The 19,401-nt window shown below is 36.4% G+C and overlaps 2 long non-coding RNA genes across 2 annotated transcripts; both read left to right on the top strand.

Moving 5' to 3' along the window:
- The first annotated feature begins 4,385 nt into the window (after positions 1-4,385).
- Positions 4,386-6,676, top strand: LOC112326467 (uncharacterized). Its single transcript, XR_002980036.2, has 3 exons — positions 4,386-4,629; positions 5,526-5,585; positions 6,551-6,676. It is a non-coding gene; the product is annotated as an uncharacterized LOC112326467 (long non-coding RNA).
- A 9,898-nt stretch (positions 6,677-16,574) lies between these two features.
- Positions 16,575-19,101, top strand: LOC127904975 (uncharacterized). The gene is made up of 3 exons (XR_008058477.1): positions 16,575-16,885; positions 17,938-17,994; positions 18,838-19,101. It is a non-coding gene; the product is annotated as an uncharacterized LOC127904975 (long non-coding RNA).
- Positions 19,102-19,401: the final 300 nt, after the last annotated feature.

Genomic DNA, 19,401 nt, shown 5'->3' with positions numbered 1-19,401 from the left:
TAACTTGATTGTTTAATTCTGCTATAGTCTAGATAATCTCAAAATTCCCCCCAATTGCATATCGTATAACATAAAAATCCAAACTAAAACTTCCAAACTAAAACTGCCACGTGAAATCGACCCCTTGCTTGCTTTATACTATGTTGTTTATTTAAGTTCTAATAATTAATTTGTGCGATCACGACAATGCAACAATAAATGTTTTAGCAACTTATATATAGTTAAACAAACACTTGTAGAACCTCCATTAATGGTTATAGCCATATAATAAAATGTTCAAGGCTAACTTGTAGAGACTTTTACATTTTTATAATTATTGTGTGAAGCTTTTGTTCTCAAGATGTCAACAATGAAGTAGTAAGAAAATAAAGAGTTGCTTATTTTTATCTCCTTCAATCACAATAATTTGTGTGCTTTTGCTTTAGAACTATGACAAGTTACTATTTTTTTTAGATAGTTTCCAATTTGTTTGAGCAAGATATTTGAGTTTATATGTGAATTTCTTATCTTGTTCAATATTGGTCCTCTTCTAGCGTTCAAAATCTAAACTTTGTAGCTTTTTTGGGTTTTCAAAGCTTCTTTAACATTTTATTATTTTTTTTTATTTTTTTTCATGTATTTGTTGTGGTTATGAATTGAGTCTCTCCAACTAGAAACTCGGGGATCTTATCTAAGGTAACAATACCTCTTAAATGTAGTATTAGGTTGTGGGTTATATTCATCAACTAGTAAAGTTTGAAGAAACTTTTATCCATTTTTATTACAAGAATGACATTTTCTTGGTAACATCTCGAGGTTATAAACTTTGGTAATTAGATGTGAAAATATTTTCCTTTATAGAGAGATTGACCATGAATTTATATAGAAAAACCACCTATATTTAAGTCTAAATAATTTCTAACTCATGTTTATTTATGGTTTGATATGAAAAGATTGCTCAATACTTAAGCTTTTCTAGTTTTTCTTCTTCGAAAGCTGATTCTAGTTTATTTGTTAAGAATACTTCAAAAATGCATGTTCTAGTACTGTTGTATGCAAATAACATGATAGTCACATGGAATGATGAGCATGAAGTTTCTAAGCTTAGAGAGACACTTGCAAGTTTTGTTTAAAATGAAGAACCTTGGAGAGTTTCTTCGGGACTTTCTGGCTTGAAGGCTTCCAGGTGTGGGAAAGGTATTATCCTTTCTCAAAAAAATTATGTAAAAAAAAACCTTTGATGAATTTAATATAACTGATTACAAACCAATGTCGTCTCCAATCGAATAAAATTTAAAGTTGAAAGCTGATGAAGGAGAAGAACTCAATAATGCTGAACTTCACAGTAAGCTTGTTTTACCTAACCATAAAAAGACCAGATATTTGTTATCTAGTAGGTGTTATAAGTCAATTAAAACAAAAATCTCAAATGATTGCACTTTAAAGTTGCAAAAAGGATACTTCAATATCTGAAAGCAAACTTGACATATGGGTTGCCTTATAAAAAAACAAGAAGGGAGCATAATTTTACTTTGTCAGGTTTCACAAATGCATATTGGGATGGAGATCCATTGTCAAGTTGCTCAACTGTTGGCTATTTCACAAGTTTAGCTGCGATTTTATTATGCAACAAGAAGAAACTAATTGTTGCCTTATCAAGTATAGAAACCAAGTATAATGCTATAACATCTGCAACACAAGAATGCTTATGATTGAGAAGTCTTATTAATGATATTTATCAGCTAGTTGACAAACCAACAGAGCTTTGTTGTGATAATTTGAGTTTCGTTATCTTGGTTTCATGTCCTATATTTCATGCTAGAGCAAAACACATAGGATCCAGAAGGTTCTGCAAGAACAGATTGATCTTATTAAGGTGGAAAGAGCAAATTGTAGATATTTTTACTAGAGCTTTATCCAAGCCAAAGTTTTATCAATTTATAGCAGTTTGTGTTTAGTTCCTAAAGTCTGCACAAGGGAGAAGTGTTGAAGTTATTGTGCCGGCTTGGTAGCTTTATTCACCATGTTCTAAAGTCATTTGACTCTACTTAACTATTTCTTAGAGTCCTGTAATGCATTATTAAAGTTTCTTAAAAATTGTCATAAATTTTTAACCTCCCATTTTTCTAAAAAATTTTAAAATACAAAAATAAAATAGAAAATGAGAAGCAACAAAAAATAAAAAATACTGGCAAGAACAGGTTGAGAAGGATTTCAGTCATAGGGAGGAATGAAACAAGGATTTTAGATAGAATTGAGAGCCCAATTAAATCTCATTAAATCCAAGACTAAGAGACAATACAAATTCAATGCCAAATTAAATGGCTTTTAGGTGAAATTTCATAAAATTAAGTTCAAGGACTTAATTAAACTTTTGATAGGTCAATTTGATGGGTCCAATTAAAGGTTTAATTAAGTTTAAGAATTAATTTGGATCAAATTAAAAGTTTTAATTAACTGCAGAGACTTAATTAGACTTTTAATCGGTCAAATTAATTTTATTAGGGACTTAATTGGCAAACAATTAAGATTGGAAACCTAATTTGAACTTAATTGAGAAGATTGAAATTTTAGAAGACTAAATTTAATTTTTACAAAGTCAATTGGGTGAAAACATGGACAATATTTCAAGAAAAATAAAGTTTTGAGGTCAATTAATGGCAAAATCAAAGAATTTCAAGACTAGGGATCGACTTGTAAGAGGCGCAAGACTTCGGGGGTTGAAATAGGCAAAATCATGGGCCAAATTAAAGAAAATCAAAGGTTGAATGATCAATTGGAGATAATTTGCATAAATCCAAAATTAAGGACTAGGATGAAAAACACACTAAAATCAATGGATGTTTTTGAAATTGTGCAGAGGTAAAATGGAATTGATTCCTAAAATTCAATTAAGGATGTAATTGAATAAATTGGAAGGTTGAAGATTGAAATTGAAATAGAAGAATTAAATCTAATTCAAACCTTAAATGCCAAAACGACACTGTTTCATTTAAATGAAACAACGTGTTTTGTATAAAACAACATTTTATACACACACACACACAAAGAAAAAAGAAAACAACGTCGTTTTAGGAAGCACTCAACCTCCAATGAGAAAGAATGAATAGGAACCTGTTTTTTTTTTTTTTGCAAGGTTTAAAACTCCCTCCTCTCTCCTTTACACGAGACAAAAAAAAAAAAAACCTTTACACTTTGTCACTTGTACTCTTTGCTAGATGAAATAACAATAATTTTGGAACACTGAAGCCAAAAACCCACACCCAAACCAGGTTTTTAGGCCAGCTATTCTTGTACTATAACAACATCAAAGGAGGAGATGCAATGGGGGTAGATCAATGGTTGAAAAAGGATGTGAAAATCTTCTGAGACCACATAAAAAGGAGGAAATAGAGATGAAAAGGCAATGAATTTTTTTCCAAAGAAAAACCGAAGCAAAAATACACCCCCACCAATTCTCTATGACCTTCTGCAAACACCACCTAAAAAAACACCCTTATACTAGACTTTTCATCTTTTTAACCCAGAAAACAAACCCCTTTCCTTCCCACAATCCACGCCGTAAGCATCAGTAACCCTTCTGTCTTCAACCAACATCTTCTTCTCATAGCAGACCGACAACTAGTATCAACAACATTGCCTCTGCAAGAACCAATAACAAGTTCCAGTAGCTCCTTGCAACGTGACCAGATTCAGTAGCTTTGGTTCAACCATGAACAAGTAGCAAGTGGCTCTCCTAGGCCAGCAACGAAAACAACTCCACTACCCATTAGAGTCTCCATCCTGGCCCACCATCTTCACGATAGACCAACAAGAACCCCCAGGCCAGGTAATCCTCCTCCCTTTTCTTCTATTATTGTATTATTTAGCTTGTAGAATGTGAAATAATTCGTATTCTACCTAGGTTAATGACTTGGTAACTAGGTTGGGTCAATGACTAAGTTTTTATGGGCTGGACTTAAGTCGGACTCATATGACTGGGTTGAGTCCAACCTACTTATAAAAAAGGAAACAGACTTGTTGGGCCGTTTGTTAACCTTATAAAACAAGTTGAGCTGGGCCTGAGCCCAGCCTGTATATGTGGGTTGGGACCTCAGACCCGATATGACCAGCCGACGTGATTGGACCAAGCCCAAAACCCATCCTTAAGGGCGTGTTTGGCACACCACTTTTTTCTTTAAGATATAAGGTTGTGTTTGGTTATTTAGGGCGTGTTTTTCAAATACACCTTGTGAAGCCCGAGAATAAAATATACAAAGAGGGGGGGGTTTATAATAATTCAAAATGTTGTTATAATATATATATAAAAAAAAAGGTGAAAGATGGGGCCAAAATGGAATTAACAAGAGATGGGACTATAAATACCCATCCCTTCTCTCATCCATGGCCGGCTGATAATAAGAATAAGGAGGGGAGGAGAATTTCATATTTTTCCTTCATCAAAACTAGGAGTAAACACTTAAAATTAGTAAACCCAAATAAGCCTTGGAATTATTAAGTGGAGGAACACAATCGGGTGGAAGAATTAACAAGAAGAAAAGTGAAGAGTTGGTGAAGAAAAGAGGGGGAAGAGTGGCTGACTACATACAAGGAGAAGAAGGCTAAGATTCTTCTAAAAATTTGTGAAGTAAAGTTTAGATTTCCATCCAAGTAAGGAGTTCTAATTCCAATTTCTATGAAATCAACTTCAATTTGATTAGAAGTTTATGCTTTTCTTGAATTGGGAATTAGGGTTCTTTAACATAAAATGTTGGGAAAATGCAGAAATGAGTGAGGTTTAATGGATTAGAATAATCTAAGTGCCTTAAAGAAGAAGAACAAATGAGTGCATAAAAGAGAGGAAGGGAACTTTTGGTTCCTTTGGGCACGTTCTCTGCTGGATACTGCAGAGGGGGAATGAGAACGTATGATATGCTTAATTAATTAATTTGGTACAAGTGACCTTAAGAGGACATAAAATGAGACGGGAATGCCATGAATAAAGGGAAGGCATGGCTGTGACTGATGAAGAAGCAGGGATTTAAGACGAAATGGAGATACTTTCTCCATTAGCAAAACAGGGCAGGTTCGCTGCCCTGTCTCCTGGGGGGATTTTGGACCTGAAAACTACAGAATTCAGGGAGGGTCCCCTCATAGAAGTTGTAGCCGGAAGTGTTAGCTTTCCAACGAATCTGACCCCGCCTAATTTGGAGTCCTAGAACTCCAGATACAAATAAAAAACTGAAGAGAGGTCAAGCTGCCACCCCTGTTGGCAGATTCGGCCAAGTTGATAAAACGGCGAAATTTAGCCATATTAAGGGTAGAATTTGTTTTCTTGCCCTTCATAAAGTGTGTCTTGATCTTCAAAAAGAATAAACGGTAATCAAAATTGAATTTATGATGTTCACTTAGACTACAAATGAGCTGAAAAGTTAAAGGATAATAATGAGGAATGTAAGTGAGAAAGAAAAGATTTGGTAAAAGAGAAATGAATATTATTTCCATTGTTGCTGTTGCGTTTGATATGTGGACTAATATGGAATAATGATGGGTGTTTGTGGTTTCAGGAGGAACCGCGGGAGGAGTACAGCAACCACAGGGGAACGCAAGTCGAGCGTCTACAGCAGGTAGGTACTTGGTACCTATATCTCCTCTAGTTAATAATTATTTTCACTAACTTTTGAACTATAAAATTTTGGTGCTTATTGATGAGGAAAAGAAAAGGAGGGGGGGGGGGGGAGGAAGGAAAGGTTAAATGACGAAAAATAAAATAAAATGAAACGGAGGACTAGATTTAATTTATGGGTTCTTTTGGAGTAACAACGAATTTTGGTAATGACTGTTTCTCAAATTTGATTTGTTTGTTTCTGATATGGGAGGCTGATGATGTTAACCAAGCTGGATAACATCGGCATTACTGGTACGTGAAAGGAGAAATATAAACTTGATTAACTATTCGGTTTCAGAATAGTTAATGATATCGGCGGGTGACGTCGATATCGGCAAAATTTATAAACTTGATTAACTATTCGGTTTCAGAATAGTTAATGATATCGGCGGGTGACGTCGATATCGGCAAAATTTATAAACTTGATTAACTATTCGGTTTCAGAATAGTTAATGATATCGGCGGGTGATGTCGATATCGGCAAAATTTATAGACTTGATTAACTTTCCGAGGTGAAAGCTAATGATGTCAAGAATTTTTGACATCGGCATACCTGAGAACCTCCCAAGGTAATATGGAACAATGATTAACTATTTTAGTTTTTTTTTAAAAAATAGTTAATGACACAAACGGTTACGTTCGTGTCGGCATTTTCATGAAACTGATTAGTTGTTCCAGGACGGGCAACTAAAGACACTAATGGAGGCCAATGGTGTTGGCAATAGTCTTTCTGATGTGGAGGGGGGGGGGGGGGAGAAGTAGTCAACAGAAACAAAAAAAAAAAAAAGAAAGAGAATTCTTATATAACCATAAAAAGGGGTTTATGATTTAAGTAGATAGATATGCTGTTTAATTTTTCTTCCGTAAATTGCTTGTATTTTAATTATTTATTTTTAATTATATGGAAAATTTATATTTTTGCAGGTCCCTCCCATTCACGTCAGGAATAGATTTTAAGTTCTTTGATCCCTTTTTGTATAAGTTAAGAACTTAGGGATTTGTGGTGTAATTTTGTCATGCAGTAAACATGTAACCTGTATAGAATATTATATTTGTAATATTTTGTTTCTGAAATATTAAATGTATCCACCTATGCTTGGGATATTAGAATGTACTAGACTATGTTAGAATATTAAACTGTGTTGTGTTATATATATGCAATCTTCGTGCTCGAATTTGGCTATTTTAATTATTAACTTATGCGTGTGATGTAAGATGGAGTTTGGGAATGAATATGGTCCTGAGCATAATCTGGAATGAATTATGCAATTGATTGTGCTAAACATGGATGTGATTGTGGATGAGATGTAATTCTAAATGTGTGCAGGGTACATTGTCGCTAACTTGGGATCTCCCGGTATAGAGGAGACGAAATTTCGGCGAGTAAAAAAAAAAAAAAAAATTGCTCCATCTACCCTTTATAAAGGGAAGATTAACGGATAAACTAATAGAAAAATTGGGGTTGTTACACACCCTTAAAACATTTTTAAAGCCTCTGATCTTAAGCTAAGTGTGTGTTTGCCGAACACGCCCTAAACCTTTGTCCCTTAGTTTCTAATATGCCTTTATTTTTTGTGTAGCCAAATGGACTTTTAAAAAATTTCAAAATATTATGAGAAAGTTAAGGACTATTCTGGAATTATTTTTGGGTCTCTCACATATTTTCCCAAATATTTTGCATAATATCGGTTGTAGACATACACTGTAAGATACAAACTCGATGTTAAAAATACCTGATTTTCTCTTAGAAAAAAAATTCAAAAAATTAAAAAAAAATTCTTTGTTTCAGAAAAGCCAAAAATATATTTTTTCTTTAAAATTTTCGTTTGATATCGGGCTATAGACTTACATTGTATGATACATACTCAATATTAAAAATATTTGTTTTAAAAAAAACAAATCTTAAAAAATTCCAGAAAAATAAAAAAAATCACATGTTTTAGACAACACAAAAATATATTTTTCTCCAAAATGTTTCTTTAATATTGGTCGATAAACTTACACTATAAGTTACGGACTTGACATTAAAATGCTTGTTGTTTTCTCTGAAATTTTGAAAAAATCCAACAAAATTAAAAAATTCCCTCATTTCAAAAACACAAAAAAATATGTTTTGTTTTCGTGCATACAACCAAGTCTCTCAAAAAATAAAAAATCATATTTTGCTTGAAGAAAAAAACTATAAAGATACATGAGGTATGATTTAGCAGTTCTTTTATATACATAAAAATTCAAAAAATATCTATGCATGCATTTTATTGAATACATAAGAACTTGACCAATATTTCAATAACCTTTAAAAAATTTAATTCATGAGAATTAATGGTCAACATTCTGGTATAAATGTTGGACCTACAAGTAGATTGGTATTTAAATACCAAAAGTTGACTAGAAAATCTTATATTTATTTAAGGTATTCAACAATTTTATTTGGGAGTATTTTTTTACCATAATATAAAAGTTACAGAAAACACTTTTGCCTTTTAGGATAGGCAAACCCTGTTAGGGCACCTACATAGATTCTTCTCATAAGAATTTATTTAGGCATACAAGCCCATAATAAATTTGAAATGCCATATTTATTCATGAGAATAAATTCTTATTTTGAGTCATAGACGAACCATTGGTTAGGAACTCAACAACAACTTTAAACCACATCTAGACCACACAATGTGGCTTACCTCAAGTAGGATGCGTTAGAGGTGCTATTACTTTTTTTAGCCACAATCAGTCCCTTACCCTAGAATTTCATATAAAACCAGTCCACCCAGGTCTCCTAGTGACCTTAAATCAAACAACAAGGTGGCGATGCCTTGATCCTCAATCCTGCCAACACCACGCACATACGTGCAACATAATGACAACTCTACTAGGGATTTTATGTTTTTGACAATTTTGGACTAGGCTTTGTGTGTTTTCTGTTGTTTATTTTAGTTGATGTGTTTAAATTTTTGCGTTTGGTTTATTCTTTTTCTTATTTATGCTTTAGCATGTTTTATCCCGCTTATGCATGTATATTAGATATGGATGAATGTCTTCATGCATCATTAGTTTATTTGTGATATATCGCTTCGAAATGCACACACATTGTAAACCCCTAAAACATAAATGCCTGAGATTAAGTAAATAAAGAAGAAACCCTTTTGGTAAAAAAAAAAAAAAACTCTAATATACTCTAATATAAAGCATTGAAAAACACATAAATGGGAAAAAGAAATTAGGGCCTAGTATGGGAAGGACAAAAGGATGAGGGGACTAAAGTGAAAATGTATGAACAAATGAAGAATATTTGTATGGTTTAGGGGGAACACCGAGCACAAGATCTTCCATCAGAAGAGCTCACTTGACCGGAGAAGGAGTTAAGTGAAATCTCATCTATAATAAATGAAGTCAAATCTGAATTTTTGAAGTTATGATGAATACTGAAATGTGAAAGTAATGTGGATAAATTATGAATATAAAGTAAGATTGATGTAATTAAAATGCTTTCATAATGAGCGAAAGACCAATGTGGAAATTGTTTCCGAAGTTATCGGAAATTGATGAATTTTAATTTGCTTACAAACCATGAAGTTAGATCTCAAAATTTTTAGGTTAATGATGAGTAATGAACATAATAGTGATATGGATGATTTATGAATATGATGTGAGGTTAGACGAATTTAAATTGCTTTCATAATGAGCAAAAACCAATGTTGGGATTGTTTCTGAAGTCTCATAAACCAATGAATTTGAATTGCCTTTATAATGAGCGAAAGCCAATTTTGAGATTGTTCTTGAAGTCTTGAAAACCAATGAATTTGAGTGACTTTTGCAATGAGTGGAGGCCAATGTTGAGATGTTTCCGAGGGCTACAAAAAAACAATGTACTATAAGGATTAGTATGGTGAAGTCGTTGTAAAGATTTTGAGTGATCTTGCATGTTAGATGATTTACGAGCATATGCCAATATTTTTACATAATTGTTATGAAAGACATGATCGTTATTCATGAGAACTCAGAACTCCTATGATAATTGATAGGAATAATGGGTAATCTCATTTTCATTACAATTAACAATAAGACTATGATCATAATACGAAATTTTATTTAATTAACCTTTGTTGCAGGACCTTCGCATATTGGTAGACTAAGTAATTAGGCGACAGACGGACTCCAGAACTTCAAGAACTTTTGTTATGCATGTAATAGATTTTGTAACTTAATAAAAAAAAACTCTATCTTTCGTAATGATGTTATTCTACATATGAATGTCTTGTGTAATGAAGTCCTTAGACAAATATCTTATGTAGAATGATAATTAAGTGTTTTTTGTAATTAATTTCTATGCGCATTTAGACTAATCTACTATATATATATATATATAAATATGTCTTTGGATAAACATGCATGAGTGATTTAATAGATTCCTTTTTGTTTAGCCCACATTTTGAGTTGTATTCTTGTGAATGTATATAATGTTAATACTGAAAGATGAAATGTGTATATGATGATGAGAATGATTCTGAGGCCGAGATGGCATGAAATGGGTATTATTGGTGAATGACCTATGTGGTTACAAGGACCTTGGAAAGTAGGCAATTGTCGATAACTTGGTATGCCAAATTATAGGAGAAACTCTACCAAAATTTTGGTGAACCTTGCATGAATCTGAATACTAAAAAAATTTACCATGTTTTTCCTATATTATGTTTGATGTGTTGTCCTGGTAAATGAGGATGTTACAATTTGGTATCAGAGCCCTAGTTGTGGTTATAGGAATGAAGTGGTGATAAATGAAGTATAAATGAAATGATGATTATTTGAGATTATTGATGGGAAGCTAAATGCTTTTTTTTTTATGATGATACATATACGTAGAGGAACAACGGTTGGACCATCTTTAGGACAAGAACAGACAGACTCTAGTGATGAAGGTAAAGGATCATGAAGTTGATCTATTGGATGATACCGTATCCCATTCACCGAAAAGTCAACCAAAGATGGCACCACGAGAGCCACATATTCAGAGGGGTGCTATATTATCCCGTGCTTCAAAAATGCCACGATGAGAGGCGCTGCCGGTGGCAGCCTACCTAGAAGAGGCTCCACTTGCAGCAGCACCAGGGACATCTCTTATGTTGCTAGACCCTACTTATTTTGAACAACTGGTTAAGGCTATTCTGTTAGGTATAACAGGGGCTATAGGTTTGAACAGTCGAGAGACCACTCATACCTTGGTCCATTGGGTTAAAAACATGAATGATATGGGATGTCTGCTCTTGTTGGAGGATGAGGATGCAGAAGTTGCAGGACAATGGCTTCAAAAGATAGAGGAGTCACTTACTCAGATTTTGGTGCCTGAAGAGATGAGAGTGAACTATATGGCACAACTGTTGGTTGAAAGTGCTCAGGCCTGGTGGACCACAATGAGGAACCATAGGGCAAGAGAAAGACTTGTATGGGTCGGTTTTTGCAGAGAGTTTGAAGTCAAATACTACTCTTAACAACATTAGAGAAGGAAGGAACATGAGTTCTTAGGGTTGAAGTACGGAAAATGACTATAGGACAATATGAGAGACGTTTCCAAGACCTCTCCACTTTTTCCATTGCACTATTACCTATGGAACAACACTAAATTGAAAGGTTTCAGGATGGTCTCCAACAAGAATTGAGAAAGGGATTGGTAACTTTCCAACCTCACACCATGAGGGAGTTGGTAGAGGTGACCCAAACTTTGGAGTCATTAAATGAGGAACAACCTCACACTAGGAGACAGGAGAGAGCGGAGGGTATGAAAAGAAAGGAGCCAATTCCTTGTTTGAGTAGACCTCCTTTTCCCAGGAGGAGTGAAGGGAAAACCTAAGCATAGAGTTATAGAAAGGGGGATAGCTTCTCCATCGGGGGATCTTCAGGTAGGTATGCTCATTCAAATTGAACTCGTTCAAATTGAACTGGATATGGGATTGGTGCTAGTACATCAGGGCTAACTCGGGGTGGCGGGTCATCAAGCACTACAAATAGGAAGGCTTTTTTCTTTATGCGATATAAGGTCTGCAGCCATTTCCATCCAAGAGATTGTAGGGTTACATCCAGAAGGTGTTTCATTTGCCAGCAATAAGGGCATAGATGGAAGGGTTGTCAATATTTAGAGGATGGGTGTCACTTATATGGGGAATACAAACACTTCAGGAGAAATTGCCCTAACCGAGCACAAAATCAAAGCCAACAACATTTAATCACTATGGATAAGCCAATTAGGGAATAGACACATCACACTCAATCAGGTTCGAATATGAGTAGAGGTCGGGGCTAGAGTCAAGGAGACAGAACCCCAGACAAAGTGTACCATTTGAACCAACAGACGACCAGAGCATCAACAGAAGTAGTGGCAGGTATGACTCTAATTAATGGTTTTGAGAGTTATGTACTAATAGACACAGGGGATACACATTCATTTATAACACCAAGATTTATGAATAGATTGCAAATACCTGTAAATAGATTAAATGAGGGCTTGATAATTTGTACTCCATTAGAGGAAGGGATAATAGTAGATGATGTCTATAGGGGGTGTCGAGTGAACGTAAGAGGGTGTGAATTGGGGGTATATCTAATTTCTTTAGAGATACAAGACTTTGATGTGATCCTAGGGATGGATTGGCTTAGCATATACCTTGCTAATGTAAATTGTCATACTAAAATGGTGTGCCTTCGGATGCTTGATGGTAAAGAGGTGGAATTTAAAGGTGAAAAGAATGGAGTGTGTGAGGGATTAGTGGCAACACTCACTACTAGAAAATTGGTGGGGAAAGGATGTGAGGTCTACCTCACCTACGTAAGGGATTAGGAGAGAGAACAAATGAGATTGATGGAAATCCTAGTAGCACGAGAATTTCTAGAAGTATTTCCAGAAAACTTACCAGGATTACCTCTAGGACGAGAGGTTGAAGTGTCAATAGAAGTTTTGCCAGGTACGACCCTAGTGTCACAAGGCCCTTATAGGATGGCCCCAATCAAGTTCGTAGAACTAAAGACTTAACTATAAGAGTTGTTGGAGAAAGGATTTATCCGAACCAACAACTCATCGCAGGGAGCCCCGATATTATTCGTAAAGAATAAGGATGGAACATTCCAATTATGAATAGATTACTAACAGCTGAACAAAGTGACAGTTAAAAATAAGTACCAATTACCCAAGATTGATGACTTATTTGACCAATTGAATGGGGCATAAGTGTTTTGGAAGATTGATTTGAGGTCGGGGTACCACCAATTAAGAATTAAGAAGCAAGACATCTAAAAGATGAGTTTCAAGACTCATTATGGACACTACAAGTTCTCTGTAATGCCTTTTGGATTAATGAACACCCCAACAATGTTCATGAACTTAATGAACAAGGTCTTCTAGATAAGTTTGTAGTAGTATTTATTGATGACATCCTAGTTTACTCCCACTCCCGAGAAGAGCATGAACAACATCTGAGTATATTATTGAAAAAATAGAGAAGTGACACGACCAAATGATTAATGTCTTCTCCCAAGTGTAGGAGTGTCGAAGTAATAAATAACTCGGCAAGACCGGGGTCAAACCACAGGGAGGTTAACTATATAAATTATAAATAACAACAACAACAACAACAACAATAATAATAAGTTAAAGAGAGCTTTGAGATGTGATATTGATATAAGGATTAAATAAGGATAAAATAATTGTCAAGGTTAGAGGATCCACTAATGGTATTTCAAACAATTATAGTATAAACTCTTTTTATTACTCAACTGGAAACCACACACAAAGGAGGTTCCAATCGGATTATAAATTGTTAACATGATTACATTAGTTATCTTATTCGAATAATGCTAATACTTGTAAATGTTGTCAGGCATTCATGATTATAACTTATGTTAACAACAAATCAAGTTCCTTTCATAGCACAGGTGTCGGTTATACCATACGGTTGGGCTATGAAAGTGCCAAGTATTTGTTGTACCAAGGGTTATACAACATAAATCTAGATTAACCATTTAACAAGCAAAGTATTAAAAGTGAACAAGATAACAAATATAAAACATGTTAGTATCAAACATTAAGGTCCATGTTGAGTTTATATTATACTTATTCTTACACCATTAGTGTAACCTTTTCACCTTGACATGATAAACTTAGCTAAACATAATGAAAGAGAGAAACATAAATAAACAAGGAAAGGAAATGAAAAGCATAAGCAAGAGATTAATATAAGCAAAGCTTAAGCATTACAAAATATAAAGAGAGAGCAAGAGCATGATCTTGATCTGAAAACCAAGATGCCTAAACACATGGCAAATGCCTCCTTTTATAAGCCAAAATTCAGAACTATTGATTTGTTGACTAATTGTTGAGTGGGTGGCCACATCTTGACTTGGTGACAATCCTTATCTTCTTGTTGATAACGTCATAATTTGAACAGACTTAAATCCTGAAAGTTCTAGGAAATTGTCTCAACTTTCCAGGAAACAAAGTTGAGGTCATTTGGACTTCTAGAACTCGAGATATGGGCTGAACACTGAACAGTGTCTGGGCTGCAAGACAGATTCAGACTTCTCCGTTGTTGCTACAATTTGGACTTGAAAACGGCCTTTTTAAATCTTGGACTCCTCATGAAAGTTTTAGGCCTATGTCTTAGCTTTCCATCCATATAAAGCTAACCTAAATCCAAGATCTATAGCTCCAGATATGACACAATGGCCAAACAGTGTTCCAGTTTGGACTGAACCAGCATCTCTTTTCTAAGTTTAGCCCTCTCTTTGTCCTTTCAATTTCCGTACTTAAACTCATCAATCAATCCTTTCATTTATGTGATAGGCCTGCATTTAAGATGAATATTTACCATAAATTAAAGGTATCTTATGGTATCAGACTTGTTATTATAAAACATGCTTTAGTTAAGGAGTTATTGATACTTCAAGTGCAAAATGATGATATAAAACCTTGATAAAAATGCACTTTTAAGTACTAATTAAGAAGGAATCAGTAGTATGCAAAGTTTAGAAAGTGTGAGTTTTGGCTATCCAAAATGGTATTTTTAGGCCATCTCATATCTAAGGAAGGGATTTATGTGGACCTTAGAAAAGTAGAAGCCGTTTTGAAATGGGAACAACCCACAAACATAACAGCGATTCAGAGCTTCTTAGGATCGGTTCGGTATTATCAAAGATTCATTGAGAGATTTTCAAAGATAGCTTCCCCAATGACCCAATTGACCCGTAAAAGAGTCAAATTTGATTGGACAAGGGAGCGCGAGGGGAGTTCCCAAGAACTTTAGAAAAGGTTGACGTCAGCCCCGATGTTGGCCCTCCTAGAAGGATCAAAAGGCTTTATGGTATATGGTTATGCTTCCAAGAAAGGACTAGGTTGTGTGCTAATGCAGCATGACAAGGTAATTGCCTATGCGTCCAAACAATTGAAAACATATGAGATGAACTATCTGGTGCATGACTTAGAATTAGCCATAGTTGTATTTGCCTTATGGGTTTGGAGATATTATTTGTATGGAGCTCAAGTTCAGATATTTACCGATCACAAAAGCCTTAAGTACTTGATGACACAAAAGGAGTTGAACAAAGATTACGTTTGCATAACTGAATACCACCCAGGAAAAGTGAATCTCGTAACTGATGCATTGAGTCAAAAAAGCAAGGAAGTGATTAATGGATTAATGTATGAGACCTTAAGGAACTTTTAGAGTCGGGGAGTTTACAAGTTCAATTGAATATAGGGGCAGGGGGTTTATTGTTGGCTAACTTAAGGGCTTAACCAGTTTGGTGGGATAAGATTCGGGAAACACAAGAGCAAGATGTGAATGTACTTAGAGAGAAGGACATGATGGAGAGGAGTAAGGATTCCCAATTTAGAATGATGAAAAATGGAATAATAAGAATGAGAAATAGATTATATCTTCCTGATAACATGATAACAGGGAGCTGAAGGGAGAAATACTTAAGGTGGCCTACGAATCGAAACTGGCAATCCATCCGGGTAGCACGAAGATGTATAGATATTTGAAGAGTTTTTATTGGTGGCCCGATATAAAAAAGGAAATAACAGAGTTTGTGGCTAAATATGCAGTGAGTCAACAAGTAAAGATCGAGCACCACAAGCTTGCAAGCAAGTAGCAACCCCTCTTAATTCCAGAATGGAAGTGGGAAGACATCACAATGGATTTTGTGACAAGATTACCGAAGAGTAATAAAGGAAATGATGTAGTGTGGGTGATTGTAGATAGACTGACGAAGTCTGCCTTATTCTTACCCATAAAGATGACAAACTTAGTAGATAAACTGATCAGGGTATATATGAAAAAAGTGGTTAGGTTGCATGGCATTCCAATTTCTATAGTATCAGACAGAGAACCACTGTTTACTTCTAAACTATGACCCAATATTTAAAATTCCCTAGTACAAGACTGAAATTGAGTACAACTTACCATCCGCAAATAGATTGTAAACACCCAAAGGAAAATATATATATATTTAGAGAGAGAGAGATGATGATGAATGCAGTTTTCGCTGCCGATGCAGAAATCGGCAGCGACGCAGTTTTCGCTGCCGATGCAGAAATCGGCAGCGATGCAGTATTCGCTGCCGATTCTGGACTGGGCAGCGATGCAGTTTTCGCTGCCGATTCTGGACTTGGCAGCGACGCAGTTTTCGCTGCCGATGCAGAAATCGGCAGCGATGCAGTTTTCGCTGCCGATTCTGGACTTGGCAGCGACGCAGCCTTCACTACCGATACAGAAATCGGTAGCGACACAGTTTTCGCTGCCCATTTCTTGATCGGCAGCGACGCAGTTTTCGCTGCCGATGCAGAAATCGGCAGCGATGCAGTTTTCGCTGCCGATTTCTCAATGAACAGTGACGCAGAGCTGGGAGGGAGGGGTAAAACTGATTTTAGATAAACCAAACAAGGATAAGGACACACCTAAACCAACCCCCAAACAACCCATTTCATTGGATGGGTAGTATAAATACAAAGAGGGGAGAGAGAATGACCCATCTTCTTCCAAATCCAGCAGCTGCATGCCGTTCTTCCCTTCCCCTTTCACAACAGAAACGTGAATCAGACCAGTAGAGATTACTTTGTGAACTTGTGAGGGAGAGATGAGACCTTGAGAGAGGAGTGGGCAGCTGCATAGAGGAGAGGAAAAAGAGAGCTGGAAAACGTGAGAGGAAGAAGAAGGAGGAGAACCAGCAGCTGAATAGTGTCAAACCTTCCTCAAACTTAGTTAAATTCAGAAGGTATGGGTCATGAAACTCTCTTCCTCTCCCCCATAAGATCAAAAACGAAAATGAAGAAGAAAAACCCTAAGAAAAGAATTGATCTAAGACCTAAGCCAGCTGTGAAGGAAGCTGAAATTAACCAAGAGAACAAGCAAAAAAAAGTGAAATAAAGTCAATTTCAGAACATCTAACAAATCATGGTAGAGGGCTGGCTTTAATTAGGGGGTAATTAATGTGTTCTGCTGTGATGTTGTTGCTGGACTTAATGTATTCTGCTGTGATGATTGTTGCTGGAATTAATGTGTTCTGCTGTGATGTTTGTTGCTGGAATTAATGTGTTCTACTGTGATGATTGTGCTGAAATTGATGCTGCCGATTTGTGTGTTGCGCAGCGAAATTCTGTTTCGCTGCCGCAACTGAACCTGCTGCAGCGAATTAATATTCACTGCCGATTTGTGTGTTGCGCAGCGAAATTCTGTTTCGCTGCCGCAACTGAACCTGCTGCAGCGAGTTGATATTCGCTGCCGATTTGTGTGTTGCGCAGCGAAATTCTGTTTCGCTGCCGCAACTGAACCTGCTGCAGCGATTTGATATTCGCTGCCGATTTGTGTGTTGCGCAGCGAAATTCTGTTTCGCTGCCGCAACTGAACCTGCTGCAGCGATTTGATATTCGCTGCCGATTTGTGTGTTGCGCAGCGGAATTCTGTTTCGCTGCCGCAACTGAACCTGCTGCAGCGAATTAATATTCGCTGCCGAGTTGTGCGTTGTGCAGCGAAACTGTGGCGCCAACAGCGGTGCAGTTCTCGCTGCCGAACTGGCAGCCTGCGGCGAACCAGTTCTCGCTGCCGAATTGGACAGCCCGCAGCAAACCAGTTCTCGCTGCCGATTCCTACAATAAGCCTCCTAGGCAGGAATGACTTAAATGCTAATAACAATTTCATGATATGATGGTGTAAAATAGGGAACACTTGAATGTGAACATATGAACTATTGAAATAAGTGTGATGATGAATGTGATTCAAAAATAAAATAAATACAACTGTGCTGATTTGTGACCATTGATGTCTTAGGTGGTGCGGTCGGGATTGGACCATCATCAAGACAGGAACGACCCACAGGTGGAGCAGGTAGGTGACTTGCACCTTTCTTTTTCATACGTTGAATCTTGGAATATTTTAACTTGAGTACTACCATATTGTTAGAACCGATATTAAATTGTCGAACGCTTAATTGTTGATAAAAGAGTGATTAGCTTCGGCTAATGGCATCCGAATGGATGGCCGGGACAAAAGACTGATTAGCTTCGGCTAATGGCATCCAAACGGATGGCCGGGACAAAGAATGATTAGCTTTGGCTAATGGCGTCCGAATGGATGGCCGGGATGAAGGACTGATTAGCTTCGGCTAATGGCATCCAAACGGATGGCCGGGACAAAGAGTGATTAGCTTCGGCTAATGGCATCCGAATGGATGGCCGGGACAAAGAATGATTAGCTTTGGCTAATGGCGTCCGAATGGATGGCCGGGTTAAAAAGGGATGATTTCGCTGCCGATTGTGGATCGGCAGCGACGCAGTTCCGCTGCCGATTCTGGATCGGCAGCGACACAGTATTCGCTGCCGATTCTGGATCGGCAGTGATGCAGTCTTCGCTGCCGATACAGACATCGGCAGCGACCCAGTTTCGCTGCCGATTCCTTGATCGGCAGCGATGTAGTTTCGGCTGCCGATTTTAGGATGGGCAGCGACGCAGCTATCGCTATGGAATCCGGATGGATAGCCGGGACAAATAAACGACTAGTTTCGGCGAATGGCATTTGAAAACTTGTGTATCTATATGTACTACTAATTGTTACATCAAATACATGAAGAAATTATAAATGTTAATGCTTATTTAATTGCTAGGCCGTTAGTTACCATTATTATTATTATTAAGTATTTGTTTTCTCTTAAATGTTTTGTACTGCTGCAGGGACGTCACACCAACGAGATGTCTAGGATACCCGATACACGGGAACCTACTTTTGCAAGGAATTAAGTAGATGCATTCTAAATCACAATGTATTTTGTAGGGATCAATGTACTGAATGTATAACTTTTATTAGATCCTTTTTGTTTAAAATTTGTGATGGCTATTAGAAGTATAAGAGTGCAAACTCATGTCCATGTATATATATTTTTAATATGAACTTCAAATCATGCAACCTTAATATTATGTGTTTGTGTAAGATTCGCTTTTGAATGAACTGTTGATTGTATGGATTGTATTTTGATGATGTGAGGATTCAAGTTCTTTGATTACCGGCACCATGTGTATTAAATATATATATATATATAAAAAAAATTTACTATTGTTTTGGGCTTAGAAAGCCGGGTTGTTACAGTTGGTATCAGAGCACTTGGTATGGATCCTGAGGATCATTAATAAATGTGTTGTTGCGATGAATTTCAGGATGGTACGCACCCGACAAGGGACACGAACTGAGCCACCCTCAGAAAGGAGGGGCATGAACCGAGGTGCCCAAGGTTGGCAAGA

This window comes from Populus trichocarpa, chromosome 2 (assembly GCF_000002775.5).
Source record: "Populus trichocarpa isolate Nisqually-1 chromosome 2, P.trichocarpa_v4.1, whole genome shotgun sequence".
NCBI classification, from domain to species: domain Eukaryota; kingdom Viridiplantae; phylum Streptophyta; class Magnoliopsida; order Malpighiales; family Salicaceae; genus Populus; species Populus trichocarpa.
Note: the sequence above shows the minus strand (reverse complement) of the source record. Positions and strands in the feature narration are given on the sequence as shown.